At 35.5% G+C, this 27,073-nt stretch overlaps 1 long non-coding RNA gene across 1 annotated transcript; it reads left to right on the plus strand.

Annotated features, from left to right (window-relative positions):
• The first annotated feature begins 2,188 nt into the window (after positions 1–2,188).
• LOC122235456 lies at positions 2,189–22,689 on the plus strand. Its single transcript, XR_006213538.1, has 3 exons — positions 2,189–2,285; positions 8,019–8,179; positions 20,167–22,689. It is a non-coding gene; the product is annotated as an uncharacterized LOC122235456 (long non-coding RNA).
• The last annotated feature ends 4,384 nt before the right edge of the window (positions 22,690–27,073 follow it).

Here is a 27,073-nt window from a genome sequence, read left to right on the forward strand (position 1 = left end):
TTTATGCACATATATGTCTATTTAAGCCTATGAATACTTAGTCTGCCTATGACAGGGAAGCAAATTATCTTTTGCCACAAGTATTTATTGAATACCCATGTAAGTGAAAGTTAAATTTGACAGATACAGAAAAGAAAAACTGGCCCTAAAACTTGTCCTTGCAAAGGACTTATGAAAGTTATGAAGATTAATAAACCACTTTTGAAAATAATCTGTATTTTAAAAAACACAGCCAACAATCTCTCAGATTTGAAGAGACACAGTAAATTCAGAGTAACCTATACAAGTAAGTAATGTAGATAACAGAAAAAGTAGGAAGTTGTAGGGAGAAAAAAATAATTGTTTATACCTTAAATTTGTAGCTCAGTTAACAATTAGCATCTAATCAGAATCAATTTCAGATATTATAACCCAGGTCATAATGTCTTTAGTATTCTAAGAATGGCTATAAAACTCATTAAGTACAAGATGATAATCTGACTTGACTTAGAAATTTTTGCTAGTACTCCCTGAATTCTGATAATTGTTAGGAAACATAAGGATGTAATTATTCCAGTATATATTTCCTTTAGATATCCTGTTTAACAGAACCAGTAGTTTACCATTAAGATATTCAAATATATTTTTTATTTATATTTATGTTCATCTGCTTTCTCCCTAGTACACATTTATTGAATAGGAAAGAACTGGAAAATTGAGAACTTTGGCCTGGATATTGGTATTTTATGAGACAGGACAGTTTCTCTTGAGTTTTATCATGGATTTCTACCTTTGTAGTTCTACACCCCATTTAATTCAGTAATTACGTAGGGAGTTTAAATTCCCTTCCCACCAAAGTTATATGGCATTTGAAAAATTTTAGTTAATTAGGAATAATTTTGTTGTAAAGATTATTATACCTTTTGAAATTATTAGTACCATACATCCTGGAATACCCCAGAATCAATGGGAACCATTGTTACAGTCATGTAAAAACATTACCTACATAAAACAGAAACCTTCTTAGAATATCACTTTTTTTGGTGGACCTAAAAAAAAAAAAAAACATTTGATTTTACCTCACATGGTTATTAAGAGTCCTCAATTTATGCTTAGATATATTTTTTAATAGTTGAATGTGGAATGAATTTTAATCATGAGAACCCACTTCTGATGTTGACTTCAATGATAAGCTTTGAACTGTCTTCCTGGGGTTTAAAAAAAAAGTCTACTAGTCTAAACTTTCAGAAAAGAAGTGGGTGTATTTTTCTACTGGTGTTTTAGGGGAAAAAAATTCTTAGTACTTATACCATTATCTAATATAGTCTTCCTGCTATTCTATCCTGTCCCAAGCCCTTTCCTTGACCATAAGAATTTCTTCCATTTAGGGATCCCCTTAGTCCTTTCTTTCAGTATACAGAACTTTTTGTCCCTCCTTTATGTTTGTTGCTGGCCTTTAGTGATTCTAAATGTATTAGGCTACAGTGCTTTACTTCTATGAAGGGCCTTTTTTGTGCATGATATTCTCTAATGCAAACTTTCTCCGAGGCCCAGGCCCCATGAATCTGTAAATGCAAAAGGAAAGTGATTTGGAATTTCTGAAAATACTATATACTGCTTTAACTTGTGCCATTTTATGGACTTTCAACTATATGTATCACTCTAAGCCAATAGTGTTCCGCCAAAAGGTTTCTTAGAGAACCCTATAATGAATAGATGATATGTTAACTTATCAGTAAAGTTTGTATAAATGAATTTTTCTGTCGAAAAATATGAACTGTATTCTGTAAGTAAATAAATACTCCATTTTCAGTCTTATTTACATAGTTATTTTGCTTAGCAATCCTTTATCCAACTTCTTTGGGAATGTTATAAGGATAAGTTAAGCTCTTTCTATGAATAAATGGTTTCCTAGGCTTTTCTACTCTGCTAGTTTTACAAACTGGTCCATCAACTATTACTTCTTCTTGGGTCTTAGTGTGCTCTTAGTTATTAGTTAACACATTATTAGGTGTTAACACATATAGCATATTGTTATGGTTTTTACATATTTCCCATCACTAGATTATAAACTCCTTAAAGGCAGGAGGCATGACTTGCTCAGCTCTCCATTTCCTGTGGCACCAGCTTAGTGCTTTGAAAATGAGTATTACACAGTGAAATGTGTGTAGGCAGGAACTCAAAATATTATTTTTTTTTAAAAACAGATTTGGTTCATTTGACTTGTACATCTTCTAAAACAGCAAGAGAAGATTTAGAACCAGTTGTGCAGAAATTGTTTACTCCATATACCGAAACGGAGATAGGTAAGAGTAATAATCAACGATTTATGATAGAAAGGTAACGTAACCACTTTACCCTCTTAGATATATCATGAAGGTTTCTGCAACCTGGACTGAAATATGATGTATTCAGCAAGAGTCCTTACATATTGTAGTAGCATGAACGAACACATTCTCTCCCTAAAACTGGGAAAATATTCCACTCTATAATGGTAAAGGAAAAATACACATTTCACACACAACATGTATAATTATGTGCAAAAATACACATTTATATGTGTACATATTCACATGCATAGAAAAAAAGACTGCCTGTAAATCTCTCAGTTTCGATGGAATTATGGACTTTTATTTTTTTCCTTTTAATTTTCTTAATTTTATAGATATTACACATAAGAGTATATATTCCTTTATCAGAAAAAGTTATCATTTTTAAAAAGCTAATATAATATTAAAATATTAATTGACAAATGTAGAAATCCTTCCTAATAATTGTCTTTTAATGTGTAGCTTGCTACTGATGCGATAAATATTTAACTCTCAAAATATATATGGCACTATGCTATTTATTCATGGTGGAAAATGTTTTTCAACCACAAATTTTTTAACTTTTCTCCTCATAGGGTAGCTCTTATAGCTATGAATGGAGCAAACTTTGCTGTATTTTGTATGTAAATGATCAAAAAGTAGCCTGATGGATATTATTCATTTATATGAAGTGAGGGTGATTTTTATTATATAGGATTTGCATGTGTACTTGAATCATGACCAGTTTCCTTGCTGAGTCATATATCTTTATTTCCTTTGGATGTTATGTTTGTTCAGACAACCATTTATTTACTCCCACCTGTTGTATTTTCTTTACGTTCATCTATGCGTCTTATTTGTTTTCTTAATGCAGAGATAGTACATAGAGGGGCATTTATATTTACGTCAGTAAACTCCATTTTCAGGAACTAATATCAGTATAATTAATTAATTTCTTTTTTAGCTGCCTGAATACAATCCTGAAATCTGAAACTTTATTTCACTTTAGTTTCGAATTTAGTTTGTTTCATATTTACATTTTATATACTGGAAAGTCTCATAAATGTTTTCATTATTGTTAAAAAGTTGATTGCAAACTTATGATACATGATGATATTTCTAAACCTAATATGGAATCATGGACTAATCCTTGGCTTTAATTACTTTGCTTATAAAAACTCTGAATTTCTTCCCTCTTTCTGAAATTTTTCATAATTTTTTTGTTTTAATTTCATTGTGTGGTAGTCTCAAATAATACACTAAATTTGAATCTTGTATCATTGCTCCTCACTTTTTAAAATGCATTTAATTTTCTTTTAAAAACAACAAGCTGGGCAAATTACACATTCATTACTTAGCACTCTCTAGCCATTTTAGATTTTTAAACATTAATCTTAATGGTTAAAGTGATCCCATTTTGAAATGATGTATTGTTTAGAACCTGACTGAAATTCTTTAGAAAGAACTATGTGCTCAGAGGAGTCCTCAGGTGCACTGAGGCACTGAAAAGCTAGTTTTCACTGACACATTGTCCCTTTTTATCATCAGGATGAGGTAGTGGTCATATTTTAATTAAAATGTCAGAACAAATACTGTTGGAGTTATTGAAAATGAATCACCAGATAAAGTGAGCACTGGGCCATGGCAGGTCAAAGAGGCAAAGTCACCTGGAGAAGAGAACTCAATTCATTTTCCTGCCTAAATGAGAAGAAACTTTATGAGCAATATCAACTTTTAGTATGTTAAAAGCACATTCTTCTCTACAGCAAAAGCCCTATTTTCACAGATTAATGATCATTATTATTAAGTTTTAATTACTTGATGGTGATATGAAGCTTTATACTTTGGAGCATTGTAATTATTTTGTTTTAAAATGTGTGCCAAAGGAATAATGTTACTTGAGCTAATTTTTTCTTTTTATTTGAGTTCTACTTTCTGTTTAGTGCTATACTTCATAAATCTTTCTGAAAGCCAGCCTAGTTACCTTGCAAGGAAGTTTATTTATTGTAAAAGATAATGTTCTCTTCTCAGATATAGTACTTCTTTGCTGGTGTATCTGAAAAATTCCAGTAGGGTTGTGAATGGTATTCTCTCTTTCCTTCTCTTACTTTTTACATTTATCACCTGGAGCTCTTGACATATGTTCTGTCTTCAGAAACAGTTGTACCAGTACTTCCAAGAGCCCTAACCTCCCAGGCTCCTTTAAGAACATTAAAGATCTCAGGGCACCTGGGTGGCTCAGTCAGTTAAGCATCTGATTTCGGCTCAGGCCATGATTTACCAGTTCGTGAGTTCAAGCCCCGCATAGGGCTCTGTGCTGACAGCTCAGAGCCTGGAGCCTGCTTCGATTCTGTGTCTCCCCCTTCTCTGCCCCTCCCCCACTTGCACTCTGTCTCTCAAAAATAAATAAACATTAAAAAAATTAAAAAAAGAACATCAAAGATCTCTAAACCCTTCCCTCCTTCCAAGTCCAAAGAAATTTCAGATGTTTTATGCTTAATGAACCTGGTTGTACACGTGAGGAAATTAGGTGATTGCTCACCATTCATACCCATCTGGATTAATTCTTCCAGACTCCAGAATATTCTTCAAAGCACTGAGTGAGCAGTAGTATAACTATCCTAAATGATTTATTATTTTACTCAGGAAATTGAGATTTCTTTATGAATTGAAGCAAGAATTTCATTAGTACTATATCTTGAAATGTGTACAATGTAGTATCATTGCTGCACCATGTTCTTTCTGTTTTTCATTTGATTGTATATGGCATGTGGAATTATCTCATCCCATCTCATTCATTTCCTACCTCAAAAAAGTAAAATTCCCCTCACAGTGTTATTTTGAGGCCCATGGCTGGTAAAGATATTAGGTAATTGTTGGACTCAGAAATCAAATACCTTGTCTTAATTCCTTTTTGTATTTGTTGTGTCCAGACTAGATCACAGCTGTAACAGTCTCCTACTCTTTTGGCCTTATGCTAGTCTGCTATGTTACTAAAATAGTCTCTTCCTAAATATGGCATGTACCTATAGGTCATGTATTGCCTTTATTTGGTATGCCATTGTTGATTTTTTTTTTCTGTCTACTTTGTTCTGTACTTACCCCAGTTTAATTTGCCCAAGGTCTTATTCTAAATTACCTATTACATGTTTAGTCCTTTACACTATCTAATTGATGAAATGAGATATTACAGAAAACCAGTTCTACTCCTGGTTAGGTGATATATTCTCAGGCAAACCTCAGCAGCTTTACTATTTATTTTTGACAACTGTGTACTTCTCAACTGCATGTTATTTTTCCAGCTATCTCTCTGCCTTCTAGCTGACCTCAAAGAAAGATGAAGCAATTATATGTCTTTTTGAGGGTTTTAAGGTCAAAGCCTGATAACTCCCTTCTATCTAGAGCATTTATCTTCAGCCTATGTCAACTTTTCATCTTCCTCATGGTTCCTTCTCAGTGCTTCAATCTCTGTGAAATTCTTTCCTATAATCTATTGGAGTATTCATTTTTCCCAGCTTCTATTGGGTGAAAGCCCTTCTTTGAGCTGGAACTTTCACAGAATACAAGATAAATTCTCTTTATGTATGCTTAGAAATGGACTAGGCAATATTAAAGGAATTCCAGACTTTAGCCCACTTTTCTGCAATGCTCATGGAGTCTGGTATCACAGATCACGGGCAGTATGTTTAATTATCTTCCTGTAAGATTTAGTGAAACTAAACTTAACCAATAAATTTATTAAGAGCCATATGGTTTTAGCTGTGAAATATGAATTCCTTATATTCCTTTATTTTGTCAGTAAATAGGTTTCACCATCTATCATATGTTTACATGAAGTTAGTGATACCTTTGACTCATAGATCTTAGCATTAGGAAGGGGCATTGTAAGGAATCACTTCTTCCATTCAGAGTTTCTTCATCCTATCACACTAATAATAATGGATTATTCAAAATGAACTAGAAAAATAACATAGTTAGTATTTTTTAAATTTTTTTAACATTTATTCATATTTGAGAGACACAGTGTGACTGGGGGAGGGGCAGAGAGAGGGAGGCACAGAATCCGAAGCAGGCTCCAGGCTCTGAGCTGTCAGCACAGAGCCTGACGTGGGGCTTGAACCCACAAACCATGAGATCATGACCTGAGCTGAAGTCAGATGCTCAACCAACTGAGCCACTCAGGCACCCCTTATAACTGGTATTTTTGTAGTAGAGATATTTTAATTTTTTTTTTACATTTATCTATTTATTTTTGAGAGACAGAGATAGCACAAACAGGGGATGGGCAGAGAGAGGAGACACAGAATCTGAAGCAGGCTCCAGGCTCCAAGCTGTCAGCACAGAGCCCACCGCAGGGCTTGAACTCACAAACTGATATCATGACCTGAGCCGAAGTCGGCCGCTCAACCAACTGAGCCACCCAGGCGCCCCGTAGTAGAGATATTTTAAATTAAATATAACAAAATCCTGTTTATCCTGAATTGGGGAATTGGGCATTCTTGTTAACTGAATACTACAATTAGCTGTGAATTTCTCTACATTGATTTCCAGTTTAACAATAAGAGCTAATTAACTAGTTATACCTTTAGTATTTTCTTTATGATTCACAAGGTGCCCCATGGTCTTGGGTAATCTTTATATACATCTAAGGTTGAACCTTTTAATAAGCATATCATATTTTGATTATACCTGAAAGCAGGATTAAAATCAATTTAACAGTTGTTCATTGAGTGTCTGTTATGTGCTAGGCTCTGTATTAGGGAATATAAAACATCAGGAGCCTAAGGACTAAGTCTACTTTACCTGTGTATTTCTAGCTGCTAGCCTAATGCCTAACACACATAATAGATGCTTGCTGTTAAATGAGAGAATGTGTGCTAAAAACAACTTGAAGTCTCACATCTTTATCTTTGTTCCAATTTAATATATATGCTGTTGAAGCAAGCACTCGCAACCTTATTTTTATTTTTTGCCAGTTGCCATTGCTTCTATAATCCAGTAGGACAAAGCATCAGTGTTTTAGGATATTAATGTTTTAATCCCATATACACTATTTTTAATAGTGGCTTTATTAAGATATAATTATGAATTTATTGAGATATAATCTGCATACTATACAGTTCACACACATAAAGTGTAAAATTCAATGTTTTTAATATGTTCATCATCAAATTGTTCATACATCACCACAATTTCAGAATATGTCCATCACCTAAAATAGAAACCTCACACCCATTAGCAGTAATCCCTCACTTACTCGAATTCCCCCAGCCCTAAGTAACCACTAATCTACTTTCTGTCTCTATAGACTTGTCTCCTCTGGATATCTCACAATCCTGTATATATCATTGACTTACTGTATATAATTTTCAAGTTGGTTTGTTTATGTGAAACATAAAAAAATGTGTTATCTTCTTCATTGACATAATTTAAGGATGAATGTGATCAGAAGCACTATGATATTGCTGAGAAGAAATAATAGAAATTGAAGAGAATAGGTGTTATATCTAAGTAACATACTAGTAATCTTATTTGAGGTTGAAAAGCCATCATTGCTTGAAATATACACATGTATTAGAGTATGTGGATACAGATTTACTATTTTTTTACATACAAAGCTCTCATTTACTACACTATACAGTCATGGTTTGTTAGTAATTGGCTACATACTGTATTAAATGACATCCTTATTGTGCTTTAGATGTGACTAAAATTTATGTCTACATTTAGAAAATGAAGAAGATGAGAAACCAAGACTTTTGTGGGCTCTTTACTTCAATATGAGAGATTCTTCAGATGTCAGCAGGAACTCTTATAATGATTTACCATCCAACATTTATGTCTGCTCTGGCCCAGACTGTGGTTTAGGAAATGATAATGCGGTCAAACAGGTAAGGCTGTTGGTGTTTCTCTGTTTTGTGTTAAAAACTTGGTGTGGTAGGGACAGTAAGTTGTTTTTTCCTCTGGGATGTGAGAAAAAAGACTATAAAAGCATCTCTGTCATTTAATACTACCTCTGTAATTTGCCCCCAAACTTTTTCCTATGAATGACAAAGTTTCTTTAAATATACTTGAAATATAGTATTCAATATTTTCACATTCTTGACTACAATAATGAATTGCAAGAAAGAATTTAGGAGTTCCATTGTGGGAATAAGGATGGAAGATGTTAGAAATACAGATTCTGAAAAATGAATTTATAATGCCAGTTTTCCAAAGAAATTTTGCTTCTAATTTAAACTGTTGGCCTCTTGTTATTTTGAAATACATGAACCGTTTTTCTTTGTTAACTTCTGAGTCATTTCAAAAGGAGTATAACTAAGTCAGTAAGTAATTGCATACAAAATGTAATTTTTAAATGGTCTTAACCCATTTTTTTTTATTTTGGAAAAGATCATGTAACTTAGTTTCTCACAGTTAACATGATTCCTTTAATGTTTTGACACAAGCTGGTGTTCCAAAAGCTACTGTCATAGCTGCTGAGGAATATGCTAAATCAAGGTGGAATTTTGTGACAGCACTTCTGGACAAGGCTATGAACTGGTATAGCGCAGGCTGAGAAAAGCTGCTAAGAGTGAACTATGATTCCATTCAGATGAAGATCTATGTGCATATATAAATACATTTCTCTGCACTTGACAGGAAAAGAACAGAAAATATATTTTTTGAGGCACAAGTCTACACTTTTCACAGATATAGTTGGCATATCTATTGAATCAATAAATGGATAATTTAACATTGTTTTAAGACCACAGATAGAATTTTCAATCCTACTAGTGGCAGGGATCTCATAGGAGCAAATGGCTTCATTGACCCTTTAATTTTTAGTCACAATGGCAAGGCCATGACCCCATGCATCTGTAGTTTTTGCCACATTCTTTGTTTCTCATCTTCAAAGTCAAATGGTGATCCTGGATAATCCTATTCAGCCAGTGATATCAAAAGTGGGAAGTTCTCTATCATTCATTCTATTAGTTTAATAGGAACCCAAGATGGTTCCAGTTCTGCATTTATGGCTTAAAATGACCAAGGCATTTTTGCTTTGATGTTCCAATTTTTTCTGAGCAGAAATTGCCAACATGTTTTCAGCCAGATAGCTTAGGTCATTTTTATTACTGAGTGAACTTTAATGTTTTTTTAGCCAAAATGGAAGGCATTTTACATAACGGCTTATTATACAAGTGCTAATGTAATCTAAACTATCAGCTAAAAGATTATAATTAAAGAATAATTTTGTTATGAAGTAACTTGCTTCCTCAGAAGATACACTTCAATGTTATAATAATAAAAAACAATAATAATGCTACTTCTGGCACTAATTATATGCTATTAAATATGAATAGTTTTAATTGTTATATACCTTTAGCCTCACATCACTTTGGGGAGAAGTAATACCTACTTTAAAGGGCATCAGTAATAATATTTATAAATAGCTAGTGTATTCAGATAAACTATTCTAATTCCAGTATTTCATCATATGTTTAACCCACTCACTAATTGATTACTTTTGTTTTCTAAATTGTCTATAAAAGCTCTTAGAACATCACCTAAGGCTTTAGGCTATATACCAAACATAAGCACCAGCAGATTCCCTTTTTTACAAATAAAATGCTTTATTTTACCTGTTAGCAAGTTTGCATCTGCTTTTCTTATTTGTAAATGTATAGATGTTGAATAGCATAGTCTTATCACCCTTGTGTTCATATGGAACTATTTATGATTTGAAAACATACTAAAAATATAAAGTGATCTCTGTTTAATACAAGTTAAAGTGTGCAAGAGCACACTAAGACATTCTCTATTATCACCACAATGATGCTAGCCCAAGTGATAATTGTGATTCTTTCTGTGAAAGAAAGAATCTGGTTTTTCTTATAGTTTGTTACTTCAATTTTTTTTTCTGAAAATGACATATGATATCTCTTTTCTTAATACAAGTAGTGTCTCATTTATCCACACATACTGATGAGCAGACTGGTCTATTGTTCTCTACTCCCAAGATCATTGATAGCTCTCCTCCTTCAGGAGCCCCCATCCCCTAGGAAGTGCCACTACCATGAGAACAAGAATAATTATATAGTACTGTATACTTTGTATTATATTTCAAGTGTAAAATGGTTTAAATTAGCTGATGTGGGCAGCCTAAAACCACCATTTAGAATGTTGTCTTTATGGCATATTAGCAATTTGTTTATGACTTTTGGTACAGAATTTGTAAGTTGAAGTTTATAGTTTTATAGATCATATGGCCTATCAAGTTGCTCACATATTGCATTATCCTTCACTTTCTCATGCCATTGAGGGAGAGGGCGATTTTAGGTGTCACATTTTGTAAAGCCACCATTCATTGAGCATTTTCTGTGTACCATCATATATATATTATTTCATTTGGTCCTCACAACCATATGAGTATCTGTGACATGGCCATTTTACAGATGAGGAAACTAAGACCCAACAGGGGCTAAATAACTTGTCCAAAGATCACATAGCTGGTAATTTGCGAGCCAAAACTTAAACTCAAGTCTGTTGGACCCCAGTGCTTGTACATTCATCTAGTGTGCTGTGCTACTTTCATCTTGTTAATGTGGATACATTATTCTAAATACATTAAACTGCTAGATTGACATTTTTTTATGTTTTGTGCAGATGTGTGTTAAATAAACATAAGAATGTCTTCAATAACTCAGTGTGTCCTTTCTATACTTCCCAGTATAAAGAAGCCGAGTCATCACATAATTATGCCTTTTTAATGTCTTTAGCCACCTGAAACTACCCTTTAAGCTAACTTTTGGCTTAAAAAGGGCAAGAAGGATTTAAAAGCTAACAATTCACTATGAATTAGCCTCTTTATGACAACTCTCACAATCGAGGCTTAGTTAGCAAATAAAATGCAGCAGACCAAGAAGCATTAGATAGACCTTCCAGAACATGGCAGTTGACCCTTAGAGGTTCCAGCAATTAGAGGAAAGACTGTAAGGGCTGGAGGCTGGCCGTAGGAAATTGGCATTAGTGAGGGCCAGTGGCAGATGGGCTGATGGTGAGAGTTGCACCAGCAGGTAGAACACAAATAAGGGTGGTGCCTGCGATTGGTTGGCAATTCTAGGAGACAGAATGTGACAAGGATATATGGAAAGAGAGGGTGGGATCCAGCCACAGGGCCTGAGGTCCAGGGGAAAATGTATCCTATAGGGAGGTAACAAAAGGGAGACAAGGTGTGAGAGAGATACAGAGGAACTGGAGTAGAAGTAAAGAAGTAGTATTAAGTATTATATTCAACATTTCTACAATATACAGTTTTTAAAATTTTTCAGTTTGTTAAAAAATGTATATTGGGATTCTATTCCACACCAGGAATAGTTGAATGAAACCCAGTCCTTTTCATCCCTGGAGGAATCACTGTCTACTAAGGAGAAGAACATGTAAACAAATGACAGTGCAGTGCAGTATATGCAATAATAGAATAATGTCAAAGTTCAAAAATAAAACAGAGGAGCCATGAGCTCTATTTAGGAGTCAAAGAACTTTACATAGAGAGATATAAAAGATGAGTAGCAATTCCCCATACAAATGGAAGATAATTGAAACATTCCAACATCTACACCAATCCAGGATATAAACATCATGGTGTGTTTAAGGCAGCACCCATAGATAGGTATTAGTGAAGCAAAAGGTCTGAAAGGTGAAAACGAGATTAAATAAATGATAAGGCCAGAGAAGTAGGCCTGTAGAGTTTTGTATGCCATAACAAGGATCTTGGATTTTTATCTTGTTAGAAGTGTGGAGTCATTGAAATGTTTTAAGCCAGAAAATGGCATAAACAGAATTTCATTTCCATAGACCCTTCTGAAGGCAGCATAGAGATGGATTACCTGAGGGAACCCTCAAGGCAAGGTGACCAGTCCGGTTCTGAGATATTGCTATTGTCTAATGGAAAGAAAATGTATGCCTGGGCTATGGCTAGAGGGAAGGAAAAAAATGGAGTCAAGAAGTAGGAAAGAAGATTGTCATGATTTAGTCATTGATTGCATGCAGAGAGTGAAAGGAAGTGAGGGGGAGAGAGAAGTTCTATAGAAAGACAAGGTTGAGATAAAAGACAAAAAGACCATTAGAGGAACTGAATTGTGAGATGGAAGCTCTGACTGACCTCAGTCCTCCTACTTCTAGGTGCTAAGTGTCTCCAGCAAACATAATGGTAAGTTCCTGGAGTAGGGAATGAAGCAGGCATCTCAAATATTTCATTTCAAAATAGTCATCGTAAAATGACATATCCAAAAATAGTACCCTTGAACTATACTCAAGAAAGAAGGAAACTTTTTCTCACCATCTCTTCTTTCAACTTCACATCAAAGCTCAAAAGTTTCTATTTACTGTCCTTCCACCCATTCACAAGGAATGTCAATTTTAATTACCTAATGCAGGAGTCTACCAACTGTAGATAGCCAGATGGTAAATAGTTTAGATTTTGCAATCCCTGTCATCCCTTTGGCATCTACTCAACCCTGCCATTGCAGTGCAAAAACAGCTATAGAAAATAGACAAATGAATGAGAGTGGCTGTGTTCCAATAAAACTTTATTTACAAAAAAACAGGCTGGATTTGACCTGTGGGCCATAGTTGTCAACTTCTGGCCTAATGAATGACTTTGTGTGCATGTCAGGAAGAAGGATTGAAGCAGTACAGAAAGACATTATAGCCTTTAAAACAAACATATATCTTAAAACCATTTAATGGCTTTTGTTTACCAATAGGATAGAGTGCAAGCTCTCTAGTATCGCAGGGACCCTGATCTACCAATGAGTTGTATTCATCTAAACAAAAGAGCTATTCATGTTTTCTGCCCATTTCTTCACTGGGTTATTTGTTTTTCGGGTGTGGAGTTTGGCAAGTTCTTTATAGATTTTGGATACTAGCCCTTTGTTCGATATGTCATTTGCAAATATCTTTTCCCGTTCTGTTGGTTGCCTTTTAGTTTTGTTGATTGTTTCCTTTGCAGTGCAGAAGCTTTTTATCTTCGTGAGGTCCCAATAGTTCATTCTTTATGCTAAGTGAAATAGGTCATACAGAGAAAGACAGATACCATATGTTTTCACTCTTATGTGGATCCTGAGAAACTTAACAGAAGACCATGGGGAAGGGGAAGAAAAAAAAAGAGAGGGAGGGAGACAAACCATAAGAGACTTAAAAACTGAGAATAACTGAGGGTTGATGGGGGGTGGGAGGGAGGGGAGGGTGGGTAGTGGGCATTGAGGAGGGCACCTGTTGAGAGGAGCACTGGGTGTTGTAAGGAAACCAACTTGACAATAAATTTCATATTTTAAAAAAGGTGTATTCATCTAAATAGAAGTAGGGATATGTTTAGAATAGAATAGCAATGTTTCTTGTCACATTTACTTTCACGTGTGTATGTATTTGTCATTAATTAAGATCACATTCACTTTCTTATTCTCTTACCCTGCCAGACTAAGCTCAGCTTAAATCTTGACGTTTTAACTTAAGTTATTATTAATAACAGTGATAACAGCTACCATATGTAGAGGCTTAGTTAGTCTCGGCCATTTTTTACATTTGTCTGTCCTTTTACAGACAAGGAAAGCAAGGCTCAGGAGTTAACTAAGCATTCCCCCAAATTGCATTGCTACTAAGTGGCAGAGACAGCATTTGCACATGGCTATCTATTCAGGGACCATGATCTTGAACACTGTGTTATACTCCTTAAAGCCCGGGGGAAGGTCAATTATCCCAGAAAAGCAAATACTTGAGCAAATAATGAAGATTTTTCTTGATTTTAAAAGTGACTCATTAAAATTATATGCTAAATTTGTACAGCTATTGGGAAATTACATAAAGAATACTAAGGGAGGGGCGCCTGGGTGGCGCAGTCGGTTAAGCATCCGACTTCAGCCAGGTCACGATCTCGCGGTCCGTGAGTTCGAGCCCCGCGTCAGGCTCTGGGCTGATGGCTCGGAGCCTGGAGCCTGTTTCCGATTCTGTGTCTCCCTCTCTCTCTGCACCTCCCCCGTTCATGCTCTGTCTCTCTCTGTCCCAAAAATAAATAAAAAACGTTGAAAAAAAAATTAAAAAAAAAAAAAGAATACTAAGGGAAATTGAATTTGTACTGACATGAAGAATGAATGTCCTTAAATTCTCAGCTATCTAACACTTGATAATCTTTTTTAAATTTTTTTAATTTTTTTTTATTTTTTTGAAATTGATGGTCAAATTGGTTTCCATACAACACCCAGTACTCATCCCAACAGGTGCCCTCCTCAATGCCCACTACCCACCCTCCCCTCCCTCCCACCCCACATCAACCCTCAGTTTATTCTCAGTTTTTACAGTCTCTTATGGTTTGGCTCCCTCCCTCTCTAGCCTTTTTTTTTTCCATCCCCTCCCCCATGGTCTTCTGTTAAGTTTCTCAGGATCCACATAAGAGTGAAAACATATGGTATCTGTCTTTCTCTGTATGACTTATTTCAGTTAGTATAACACTCTCCAGTTCCATCCACCTTGCTACAAAAGGCCATATTTCATGGTTTCTCATTGCCAAGTAGTATTCCATTGTGTATATAAACCACAATTTCTTTATCCATTCATCAGTTGATGGACATTTGGGCTCTTTCCATAGTATGGCTATTGTTGAAAGAGCTGCTATAAACATTGGGGTACAAGTGCCCCTATGCATCAGCACTTCTGTATCCCTTGGATAAATTCCTAGAAGTGCTATTGCTGGGCCATAGGGTACATCTATTTTTAATTTTTTCAGGAACCCCCACACTGTTTTCCAGAGCGGCTGCACCAGTTTGCATTCCCACCAACAGTTCAAGAGGGTTCCTGTTTCTCCACATCCTCTCCAGCATGTATAGTCTCCTGATTTATTCATTTTAGCCACTCTGACTGGCGTGAGGTGGTATCTGATTCTGGTTTTGATTTGTATTTCCTTGATGAGGAGTGATGGACATTGAGCATCTTTTGTTGTGCCTGTTGGCCATCTGGATGTCTTCTTTAGAGAAGTGTCTATTCATGTTTTCTGCCCATTTCTTCACTGGATTATTTGGTTTTTGGGTGTGGAGTTTGGTGAGTTCTTTATAGATTTTGGATACTAGCCCTTTGTCTGATATGTCATTTGCAAATATCTTTTCCCATTCCGTTGGTTGCCTTTTAGTTTTGTTGATTGTTTCCTTTTCAGTGCAGAAGCTTTTTATCTTCATGAGGTCCCAAGACTTCATTTTTGCTTTTAATTCCCTTTCTTTGGGGATGTGTCAAGTAAGAAATTGCTGCGGCTGAGGTCAGAGAGGTTTTTCCTGCTTTCTCCTCTAGGATTTTGATGGTTTCCTGTCTCACATTCAGGTGCTTCATCCATTTTGAGTTTATTTTTGTGAATGGTGTAAGAAAGTGGTCTAGTTTCATTCTTCTGCATGTTGCTGTCCAGTTCTCCCAGCACCATTTGTTAAAGAGACTATCTTTTTTCCAGTGGATATTCTTTCCTGCTTTGTGAAAGATTTGTTGGCCATATTTTTGTGGGCCCAATTTTGGAGTCTCTATTCTATTCCATTGGTCAATGTGTCTGTTTTTCTGACAATACCATGCTGCCTTGATGATTACAGCTTTGTAGTAGAGGCTAAAGTCTGGGATTGTGATGTCTCCAGCTTTGGTCTTCTTCTTCAATATTACTTTGGCTATTCGGGGTCTTTTGTGGTTCCATACAAATTTTAGGATTGCTTATTCTAGCTTCAAGAAGAATGCTGATGCAATTTTGATTGGGATTGCACTGAATGTGTAGATAACTTTGGGTAGTATTGACATTTTCACAATATTTTTTCTTCCAATCCATGAGCACGGAATGTTTTTCCATTTCTTTATATCTTCTTCAATTTCCTTCATAAAATTTCTATAGTTTTCAGCATACAGATCTTTTACATCTTTGGTTAGGTTTATTCCTAGGTATTTTATGATTCTTGGTGCAATTGTGAATGGGATCAGTGTCTTTATTTGTCTGTTGCTTCATTATTAGTGTAATGCAACTGATTTCTGTACATTGATTTTGTATTCTGCGACTTTGCTGAATTCATGTATCAGTTCTAGCAGACTTTTGGTGCAGTCTATCGGGCTTTCCATGTAAAATATCATGTCATCTGCAAAAAGTGAAAACTTGACTTCACCTTTGCCAATTTTGATGGCTTTGATTTCCTTTTGTTGTGCGATTGCTGATGCTAGAACTTCCAACACTATGTTAAACAACAGCGGTGAGAGTGGACATCCCTGTCGTGTTCCTGATCTCAGGGTGAAAGCTCTCGGTTTCTACCCATTGAGTACGATATTAGCTGTGGGCTTTTCATAAATGGCTTTTATGATGTTTGAGTGTGTTCCTTCTATACCGACTTTCTTGAGGGATTTTATCAAGAAAGGATGCTGAATTTTGTCAAATGCTTTTTCTGCATCGATTGACAGGATCATATGGTTCTTGTCTTTTATTAATGTGATGTATCATATTGATTGATTTGTGAATTTTGAACCATCCCTGCAGCCCAGGAATGAATCCAATTTGTTCATGGTGAATAATTCTTTTTATATGCTGTTGAATTCTATTCGCTAGTATCTTATTGAGAATTTTTGCATCCATATTCATCAGGGATATTGGCCTGTAGTTCTGATTTTTTTTGCTGGGTCTCTGTCTGGTTTAGGAATCAAAGTAATGCTGGATTCATAGAATGAGTCTGGAAGTTTTCCTTCCCTTTCTGTTGTTTGGAACAGCTTCAGAAGGATAAGTATTATCTCTGCTTTAAATGCCTGGTAGAATTCCCCTGGGAAGCCATCTGATCCTGGACTCTTATTTGTTGGGAGATTTTCAATAACGGATTCAATTTCTTCATTGGTTATGGGTCTGTTCAAGTTTTCTATTTCCTCCTGATTGAGTTTTGGAAGTGTGTGGGTGCCTAGGAATTTGTCCATTTCTTCCAGGTTGTCCAGTTTGCTGGCATATAATTTTTCCTAGTGTTCCCTGATAATTGCTTGTATTTCTGAGGGATTGGTTGTCATAATTCCATTTTCATTCATGATTTTATCCATTTGGGTCATCTCCATTTTCTTTTTGTGAAGCCTGGCTAGAGGTTTATCAATTTTGTTTATTTTTTCAAAAAAACAACTCTTGGTTTCATTGATCTGCTCTACATTATTTGTCTTCTTTTGCTGGGTTTGGGGTGTCTTTGCTGTTCTGCTTCTATTTCCTTTAGGTGTGCTGTAAAGTTTTTATTTGAGTTTTTTCTTGATTCTTGAGATAGGCCTGGATTGCAATGTATTTTCCTCTCAGGACTGCCTTCACTGCATCCCAAAGCTTTTGGGTTCTTGTATTTTCATTTTCATTTTTTTCCATGTATTTTTTTAATATCGTCTAATTGCCTGGTTGACCCATTCCTTCTTTAGTAGGGTGTTCTTTAACCTCCATGCTTTTGGAGGTTTTCCAGACTTTCTCCTGTGGTTCATTTCAAGTTTCATAGCATTTTGGTCTGAAAGTGTGCATGGTATGATTTCAATTTTTGTATACTTATGAACGGCTCTTTTGTGACCCAGTATGTGATCTATCTTGGAGAACGTTCCAATATGTACTCAAGAAGAAAGTATATTCTGTTGCTTTGAGATGCAGAGTTCTAAATATATCTGTCAAGTCCCTCTGATCCAGTGTATCATTCAGGGCCCTTGTTTCTTTATTGACCCTGTGTCTAGATGATCTATCCATTGCTGCAAGTGGGGTATTAAAGTCCCCTGCAATTACCACAGTCTTACCAATAACGTTGCTTATGTTCGTAATTAATTATTTTATATATTTGGGGGCTCCTGTATTCGGCTCATAGACATTTATAATTATTAGCTCTTTCTGATGGATAGACCCTGTAATTATTTTGTAATGCCTTTTTTCATCTCTTGTTGCAGCCTTTAATTTAAAGTCTAGTTTGTCTGGTATAAATATGGCTGCTCCAGCTTTCTTTTGACTTCCAGTAGCATGATAGATAGTTCTCCATCCCCTGACTTTCAATCTGAAGGTGTCCTCAGGTCTAAAATGAGTCTCTTGTAGACAGCAAATAGATGGGTCTTGGTTTTGTTTTTTTTTTTTTTTTTTTTTTTTTCCATTCTGATACCCTATGTCTTTTGTTTGGAGCATTTAGTCCATTTATATTCAGTGTTATTATTGAAAGATAAGGGTTTAGAGTCATTGTGATGTCTGTAGCTTTCATGCTTATAGTGAGGTCTCTGGTACTTTGTGGTCCTTGCAACATTTAACTCACAGAATCCCTCTTAGGATCCCTTGTGGGGCTGGTTTAATGGTGATGAATTCCTTCAGTTTTTGTTTGTTTGGGAAGACCTTTATATCTCCTTATATTCTGAATGACAGACTTGCTGGAAAGGGTTCTTGGCTGCATATGTTTTCTGTTCATCACATTGAAGGTTTCCTGACATTCCTTTCTGGCCTGCCAAGTTTCAGTAGATAGGTGTGCCACTACTCTTAGGGTCTCCCTTTGTAAGTTAGATCCTGTTTCTCCCTAGCTGCTTTCAGAATTTTTTCTTTACCCTTGTGTTTTGCCAGTTTCACTATGATATGTCACGCAGAAGATCAATTCAAGTTATGTCTGAAGGGAGTTCTCTGCCTCTTGGATTTCAATGCCTTTTTCCTTCCCCAGATAAGGGAAGTTCTCAGCTCTGATTTGTTCAAGTACACCTTCAGCCCCTTTCTCTCTCTCTTCCTCTTCTGGAATTCCTATTATATGGATATTGTTGTGCTTGATTACATCACTTAGTTCTCTAATTCTCCCCTCATACTCCTGGATTTTTTTTCTCTCTTTCTCAGCTTCCTCTTTGTCCATAATTTTATCTTCTAATTCACCTATTCTTTCCTCTGCCTCTTCAATCCGTGCTGTGGTCACCTCCATTTTATTTTGCACCTCACTTACAGCATTTTTTAGCTCCTTATGACTATTTCTTAGTCCCTTTATCTCTGTAGCAATAGATTCTCTGCTGTCCTCTATGCTTTTTTCAAGCCCAGCAATTAATTTTATGACTATTATTCTAAATTCTTGTTCCGTTGTATTGCTTAAATCGTTTTTGATCAATTCATTAGCTGTTGCTACTTCCTGGAGTTTCTTTTGAGGTGTATTCTTCCGTTTTGTCATTTTGGGTAGTCTCTGAGGTGGCTCCAAACTGCAGGGAACTTCCCCTGTGCTGTCCAGAGTAACTTGTGTTGGTGGGCGAGGCCACAGTCATACCTGATGTCTGTCCCCAGCCCACCACTGGGGCCATAGTCAGATTGGTGTGTACCTTATCTTCCCCTCTTCCAGGAGCAGGACTCACTGTGGAGTGGTGTGGCCCCTTTCTGGGCTACTTGCACACTGCCAGGCTTGTGGTGCTGCTTTGATGGGATCTGGCATATTAGCCGGGGTGGATCTGCAAGGTGCACAGGGGAGGGAGGGGTAGGTTAGCTCACTTTGCCTGTGGTGGTCTCCTGTTGGAGGGGCCCTGCAGCACTGGGAGGGAGGCAGGCCCCTGGGAGGGATGGATCCACTGAAGCACAGTGTTGGATATTTGTAAGGTGCAAGCAAGTTCGGTGATGGGAACTGGTTCCCTTTGGAATTTTGGCTGGGGGGATGAACACTTGATAATCTGGTCAAGTACTGATAATACATGAAGGGTGGTCCTGAAAGCTTGCATAGAATTGGAGGAAAGTCATGAAATTCTGAAAGTGGATTTTAAAAGATAGTGTATACTTGATAAAGTTTTGTAACAAAGAAATTTTCAAGGGTGATACCTTCATTTTTAAAATAATTTCAGAAAGTCATATACATTTTAAGCTGATAACCAAAAACTATCATGTCCTTTCTTCCCTGTCCAGGCTGAAACACTTTTCCAGCAAATCTGCCCCAACGAAGACTTCTGTCCACCCCCACCAAATCCTGAAGACATTGTCATTGATGGGGACAGTTTACAATCAGAGGCTTCAGAATCTAGTTTCATACCAGAAGCGAACTCAGAGACTCCCCAGGAAAGCAGAAGTCTGGGAAACCCAGAGCAGTCCTCTCAATAATGGATATACACCAAACCATACACGCACTTTGAAAATTCCTCCTGGCCTCAGAGTCTTTTTCATGGAAGAAATGTTTGAAAAATGTTAGAAAACAGCAGCCAGTTGACATACATTATTACCAAGAAAACAGGGCATAGAAATCCAAAAGGGGATTTTCCTGAAAGAGGACATTGCAAGAGCACAAAATACTTGTAAACCACATTGGCTTGCCTACTTTAAGATAATACACCTGTGGAATAAGCAGATGAATATAAATGGATTGATTTCCAGGAATATAGCTGTGGATATGAAAGTGATCCTATGCATTGTTAATAATTCTGTGGTATTAGGAAAGCTTTTGCTTATCACTTTGGATCTTTGATTGAAATCCACATCTTCAGAATCCAGTCACGTATTTCCTGTGATTATTTTAATTCTATTTTCTTTATGGATATAAGCATGATGGCACCAATGATAAAAGCACATGTAAATGTAATTGAGGAGAGCTAAAATATCCTGATATAGGCAGGAGCCTGTTTGGAATAGAGGTTTGGTTTGTTTTCTATCTTGAGAATTATTGAAAACTCCAATATTAAGGTATACATTTTTACAAACAAATCATGAGTCCATTTACTCAACATTTTTTAATGTTAGTAGTGCTATTTGTATGTGAATCATTTGCACACTAGGAAAGCTTATAGGACTGAAGTCATGGAAAGAAAGATTTGGATATTCTCATCAGTATGTGGAAATTCTGTCTAGTCAAGTAATTAGAACCTAATTGTATATGGACCCAGTTTAGTCCTAGCTATACTACTGATGAGATTAGACAAATTGTTTATTTTGTCTAAAAATAGGGCTCACTTTCTCCATATGTAAGATAGAAATAGTAACACTCTCCCTACCTTAGGAGGATGATTTTGAAGATAAATGCAGTGCAAACCTTAAAATGATTTTTGGGGGTTGGGGGGAATGTTGTTTTCCCCTTGACTTGAAGGTGAATATCAAAAATCTCATGCAGCAAATTGTTTGCTGTCAACTCCCCCAACACAGTAGATCACAGTGTTTTTATTGCATTAAGCTTTTAAAATAAAACTATTTCCTAAATTAGTATTTTATAGTCTATAGACCATAAAACATAGTAACATGGAATTTTGGTTTTGAATCTTAATAAGGAAAGCACTGTATAAATTATTCATATTCCTTTTCTGGTAGGTAAACCTAAAACCACTAAAGACTCAATACAATATGACAATTGGTAAACCCTAATATACACTTAACATAAAAATGTTAGGGTTGTACATAGCCAGCAAACCTAGTTACAATGACCATGACAATTTAAAATTTTTCCAGATGCCAAGCTCTGATGATGTGCTTTATTTGAGCAATAGTTTAGACTTAATTTGTTTCGATAATTAAATACATAAAATGTTTATTGTGCATTCTGGCCTATATTGCCAATCAGAGAGCCATAGCTATAGTAGAAATCATGTAGTTCTTACTTCAGTTGCAGTGGGGCTATGAGCTCTTCAGGTCACAGACTCCTAAGAAATGGAAAGAACCAAGGAATGTAGCCCTTGCCTCACCTTTCCAATCCCCTGTAGATACAACTGAATCCAGGTGAAAGGAAAACCTTCCCAGCCTCTCAGGCTGCTCTTAACTGCTCTGCCCATTGTACAGCCCATCTCCTATCTCTTTGGACCCTTCTGTGTCTCTCTTCCCCTTTTATATTATCATACAAATCAGGGATAGTGGAATCACATTATAATATCTTTTGTTAATAGATTCAGATCTTAAATCATGTTTCCCAAAACCCAACTTATGCCATGGTCTAAATGCACAATACATACCTAGAAGCACCAGGTATTGGCCCTGCCCCTCAATACCAGCAATATGAAAGGTCCCACTGTATAAAAGTATTGAGTCTGAATACACTGGCACCAATTAAAATACTGTACTTTGTTACAGTCTAAGAGTTAAGGCCTCTTGAATGCAGCATACATATTTATGTAAACAATCAGAGTAGGCTCAGAATAATAACTAGAAAATTACGATAGCTTTACTGCAGCTATCTATATGTAGACAAGGAGATATTTTGTGGTCTCATGGCCCAACCCATATTGTACCCTATTTTATCCATTAGCCATCCTCATAATCTCTTCCAGGTTATTTATTAAATACTATTGAAATATTTAAAAGTTCCTAAATATGATTAGTGGTGACTAAAATATTACACAACCATTTAAAACATTTTAATAGAGAATCTTAAATATTTCCTGTTGCCTTAGAATGTAATAGAAATTATTCTAAGAGCTTTCTTTTCGGCTGTCTTAAGTACTGCAAATAAATTTTTTTATAGTTTTAAAACAGAAAAAACTTTTTGGTTTTGTTGTAGAATCATAAGCCTGAAGTTATATAAATAAAGTTAACATGTTATATGCAATACAGAAGTTTCAGTAGCTAATTTAAAATGCTGAACATTATTGTCAAAGAATTTTGATTCATATGTTTAAAATGTTTAGTTATGCATGCTTTTTTAACCAAACATGGTAATACCACTCAGTTTAGTGATTATGAAAGCCAATTACCCTGTGTTGCTACTGTGTCTTTGTCTGGTTGGTATGCCTATCCAGAAAAGCAGATAGGTAGGTAGGTAGGTAGATAGGTAGATAGACACTATAAATTTAGGTATTTTTCTATAGGAAAACTGAATTACAATTTTTCCCATCTCCAGTGATACTTAGTTGCCTGTAGTAAAATGGCCACGTTAATAGTTAACTTCTAGAATGGTAGTTTCTGAGATTGGCAGCCTTTTATCTAAAATAATGACCATGCTAATGATTAACTTCTGTCACAGCTGTACTTACCAAAAAGGCAGCCCTTTGTCTAAAGTCCTAAAGATCTCAAAAAATTTTGTTGAAATTTGATTGCTAAGTAGTATTGATCCTTCAAAGCAATAATTAAATAATTTTCTTACAAGTAAGTTATTTACTGCTATTGGTATTGAGTGATCTATCTCTACTCCTGGGCAATTTTCTTATATGCACTTCAAAAGCATAAATATGATTATTCATAATTTTCACACAGTAACAGTAAAGTTTTCAGAGGCAGTAAAATCTGTTTTGATGCCTTTCAGGCATGGTTTCCTAGTTTTCAACATTAAAATTTTGCGTGTATGCCAAGAAATTAAAGATTGTCTTGGAACTGATTTGTTGGTATCAGTCTACTATTTAAGCAATTAATTATCCAGCTGTATACTTGGTTTTGTTTCTAAGCACTTGAGAAAGGCAATCAAATGATACATGGGTTGATTTACTTAGCAAATTGTTCTAGATGCCAGCATCAGACCTCATTCTGTTTGAAATCAGTGCTGTGAGGCATGAACTATGGTTTTATAGTACATTGATTGCCTACAAACTGTTTTCACATCTCACTTAGTATATGAGAATATGAATTGTTTTTTATATTTACTTGGTGAATGAGAACATGAAATGTTTTTCTCTATGGTGGTTGAATCCCTAACAACTTACTTGAAATAGATAAGAGACTGCTGATGTTCTTTTTACAGAAATCATTCAGTGAACTATGATTTGCTCTTGAATCAAATAATTAAAGCAGAGTGACATTTTCTGTCAATTCCAGGTATTTTCCTAAAGCGTGTTAGATAGAATGCATTCAAAAGATAACAGGAGTCTTTCAAAGCTGACAATTTATCTGTGAGATGATCCATAAATTTAAGAAAAATAAGGTTAACTTAATTTTTAAACAAGTAGCCATATTATCCTTCAAGCATCTTGGAGCTCATACAATATTCACACTTTTTTTTTAAACAAGTGATTTGATGTTTGAATTCACCTCTTTAATGGTGGAATTTTTAAAACATTCGATAAGTGGTTTAACACTTAGCATCCCACATCACATTTTGAAGGCAAGTTTTCTTTCCATTAATATAGTTTAGCTGTGGAGCTGCAATGACATGCCCTTCCCATACAAGTTGCCATGTCCGCTCTTCCTGGCTATGATGACTTTTAGGGCCATTTGACAGATAATCATTAGAACTGGAATTCTAGTAGGCTGGAGAGTCTTTTCACCTATCACTGCAGTGTGATTTATGCTGGTAACTCCTATTAATATTAATGGGACTTGCATGTGTAAATCCTTTTCCTCTCAATGATACAGCTGACCCCTAAAAGAAATATTCTTTAGACATGGACACTTGCTGATCTAAAAACATTAGTGAGTTGTTTTATTCAGGATTTTCATGTGGGGTAAAAAAAAAAAATAGACTATCAATTTAGCAGAAGATTGGTTTGTAGAGATTAAAAAGATAAAATACTAGCTCTTAATTCTCTATTCCCGTTTCTAATAGTATCTAATATATTAGCATCTATTATATACTATTCTTTTTCATCTATCGTTGCTTTCATTGCTATGTCACCAACCTTTTTTATTCTAGAAACTAATAGAAAGAAACAATTATTATGTCTTTCCTGTAAAAACTGTATTTTCAGGGTATTCAAATAGTTGTTGAAGGAAAATTGTTATAGAAGAATCACCATTTGTAATTACATGAGGAATGATAGAATTAGAAAAAAATCACCATTTTGTAAACCCAATGTAGTAATGGACCTAGGTAATGGTTATTTTTATTAAAACCTTTAGTGATAATAGTTTGATGCAGACATCACCTGAACCTAGTGGTCAATCTTAAAAACAGTACAAGTAGAAAATAAGATGTTATAAGCCTCTTGATGTGTTGTAATAATAGTAAGTACCCAGCACTAACTGGGAAGCATTCAACTACCAATTTATAGACATTAGGGGGATAGAAGCATATTTAATGACATCATGAAGATGCAATGTATAAAATTCTACAGGACAGATAACCTGATTCTATCAGCAATTAACTGACACAAATAAAATGAAGGGAGCATCATTACAGAATAAAGGAAACTTTAGAGATGTATCAACCAAGTGCAACATGCTGACCTTGTTTGGACCTTGTTTTGAATAAATAAAACCTTTGTTTTAAAAAAAGCAAAAAATCCATTTTGAGACAATCATAGGGATTGAACATTGCCTGGGTGTTAGTTGATATCAAGGATAATTTTAACTACTGGGTGTCGTAATGGTAATTTTTTTAAAAAGCATTATCTGGGGGCACCTGGGTGGCTCAGTCGGTTAAGCGGCCGACTTCGGCTCAGGTCACGATCTCACAGTCCGTGGGTTCGAGCCCCACGTCGGGCTCTGTGCTGACCGCTCAGAGCCTGGAGCCTGTTTCAGATTCTGTGTCTCCCTCTCTCTCTGACCCTCCCCTGTTCATGCTCTGTCTCTCTCTGTCTCAAAAAAATAAATAAACGTTAAAAAAAAAACATTAAAAGGCTAAAAAAAAAAAGCATTATCTGTTAGAGATTTTTTAAAGACAGGTGAAGCAAATACATATAATAAAATGTTAACAGTGGTTAAATCTAGGTTATGCTATATGAGTGTTTCTATTTTGTATTTTTGTGTTTAAAACTTTTCATAGCAAATTTTTTAAACGACAGATAAAAGTCCATTGATTAATAGTAATAATAATAACCTATAGATAGTATGTTACTTTACAGCATGACTATTGTGTTTCTGAAAAGGAGGCCTTAATATGTTCAGTCCTATCCTATATATTTTGTTTTATAATGTTTTGAAACCATGGGCTACAAAAATCACATATTTGAATTTATTACCTTAGGTCAGTGGCTTCTAGGGTCAGAGAGAAAGAATCTTGCTGAGCAAACTCTTTGGCACAAGGGCAAGTTTGGAAAAAATAAACATGTTTACAGCCTCTGTCTCTCAAATTGAAAATGAAAATAGCATTATTGAGTCAGATGGAGTGGGGAAAGTGATACTCATGCAACTCTGAAAACCTGCTTTATTTTGTACTTTGTTGATAAATATCAATGATAACATTTTCATGCTTTTTAACCTCTAAAATGTTTCTTTTTACTCATGTTTTCAGATGTTGCAACATGGAGACTGCTACTAATTTCCAACATGAAACCTCTCTGGTGTCTATACACATTTGGGCTTGTGACCACTACTCTATGGGAATCTGTTGAACATAATCGTATTTTGGGGAAACTAAGCTGAACACATATATTGTAAAACATAACATGCCCCAATTATCCATATCAAATTTCAGTCTTATTTCCTATACTAACAATATAGTTTAGCTGTAAGCAACTGTTGTTCTAACAATTGTTGCTAATGGCACAGTAGATCCCCCATTCAGGCTACTACTGAGTGGAGATCACTTCAGTTGTTTTTCTCCAATTAGAGCTACCAATGGAACAAATGAAAAGTCAATTGAAATGTGCACAGTTTTTTTTTTTTTTTTTAAGTACAGTTAACTCGTTACATTAGTTTCAGGTGTACAACGTAAGTATTCAACATCTCTATAGGTTATCCTATGCTCACCACAAGTGTAGCTACCATCTACTATTGTTTTTTTAAAAATTAAAATAGTTGATAAAGTAGTAGAAAAAGATCTATTTATCTTGCTTACATACATGTAAAATCACAACTTCTCACTCCTCAGTTCCCATATTCAGTTGGACACAAAATCTTTTTGGTTCTATCTCAGAAATATTTTCTATCTCAGAAATATTTTCCTGATCATGGCTCCCTCCTTTCTATTCCCACAACCCATTGTTCTCATTGGTCTTGACACGGCTCCCCATTCTATTCCAATTACCTATTG

The sequence above is a fragment of the Panthera tigris genome, chromosome X, assembly GCF_018350195.1.
Source record: "Panthera tigris isolate Pti1 chromosome X, P.tigris_Pti1_mat1.1, whole genome shotgun sequence".
In the NCBI taxonomy this organism is placed as follows: Eukaryota; Metazoa; Chordata; class Mammalia; order Carnivora; family Felidae; genus Panthera; species Panthera tigris.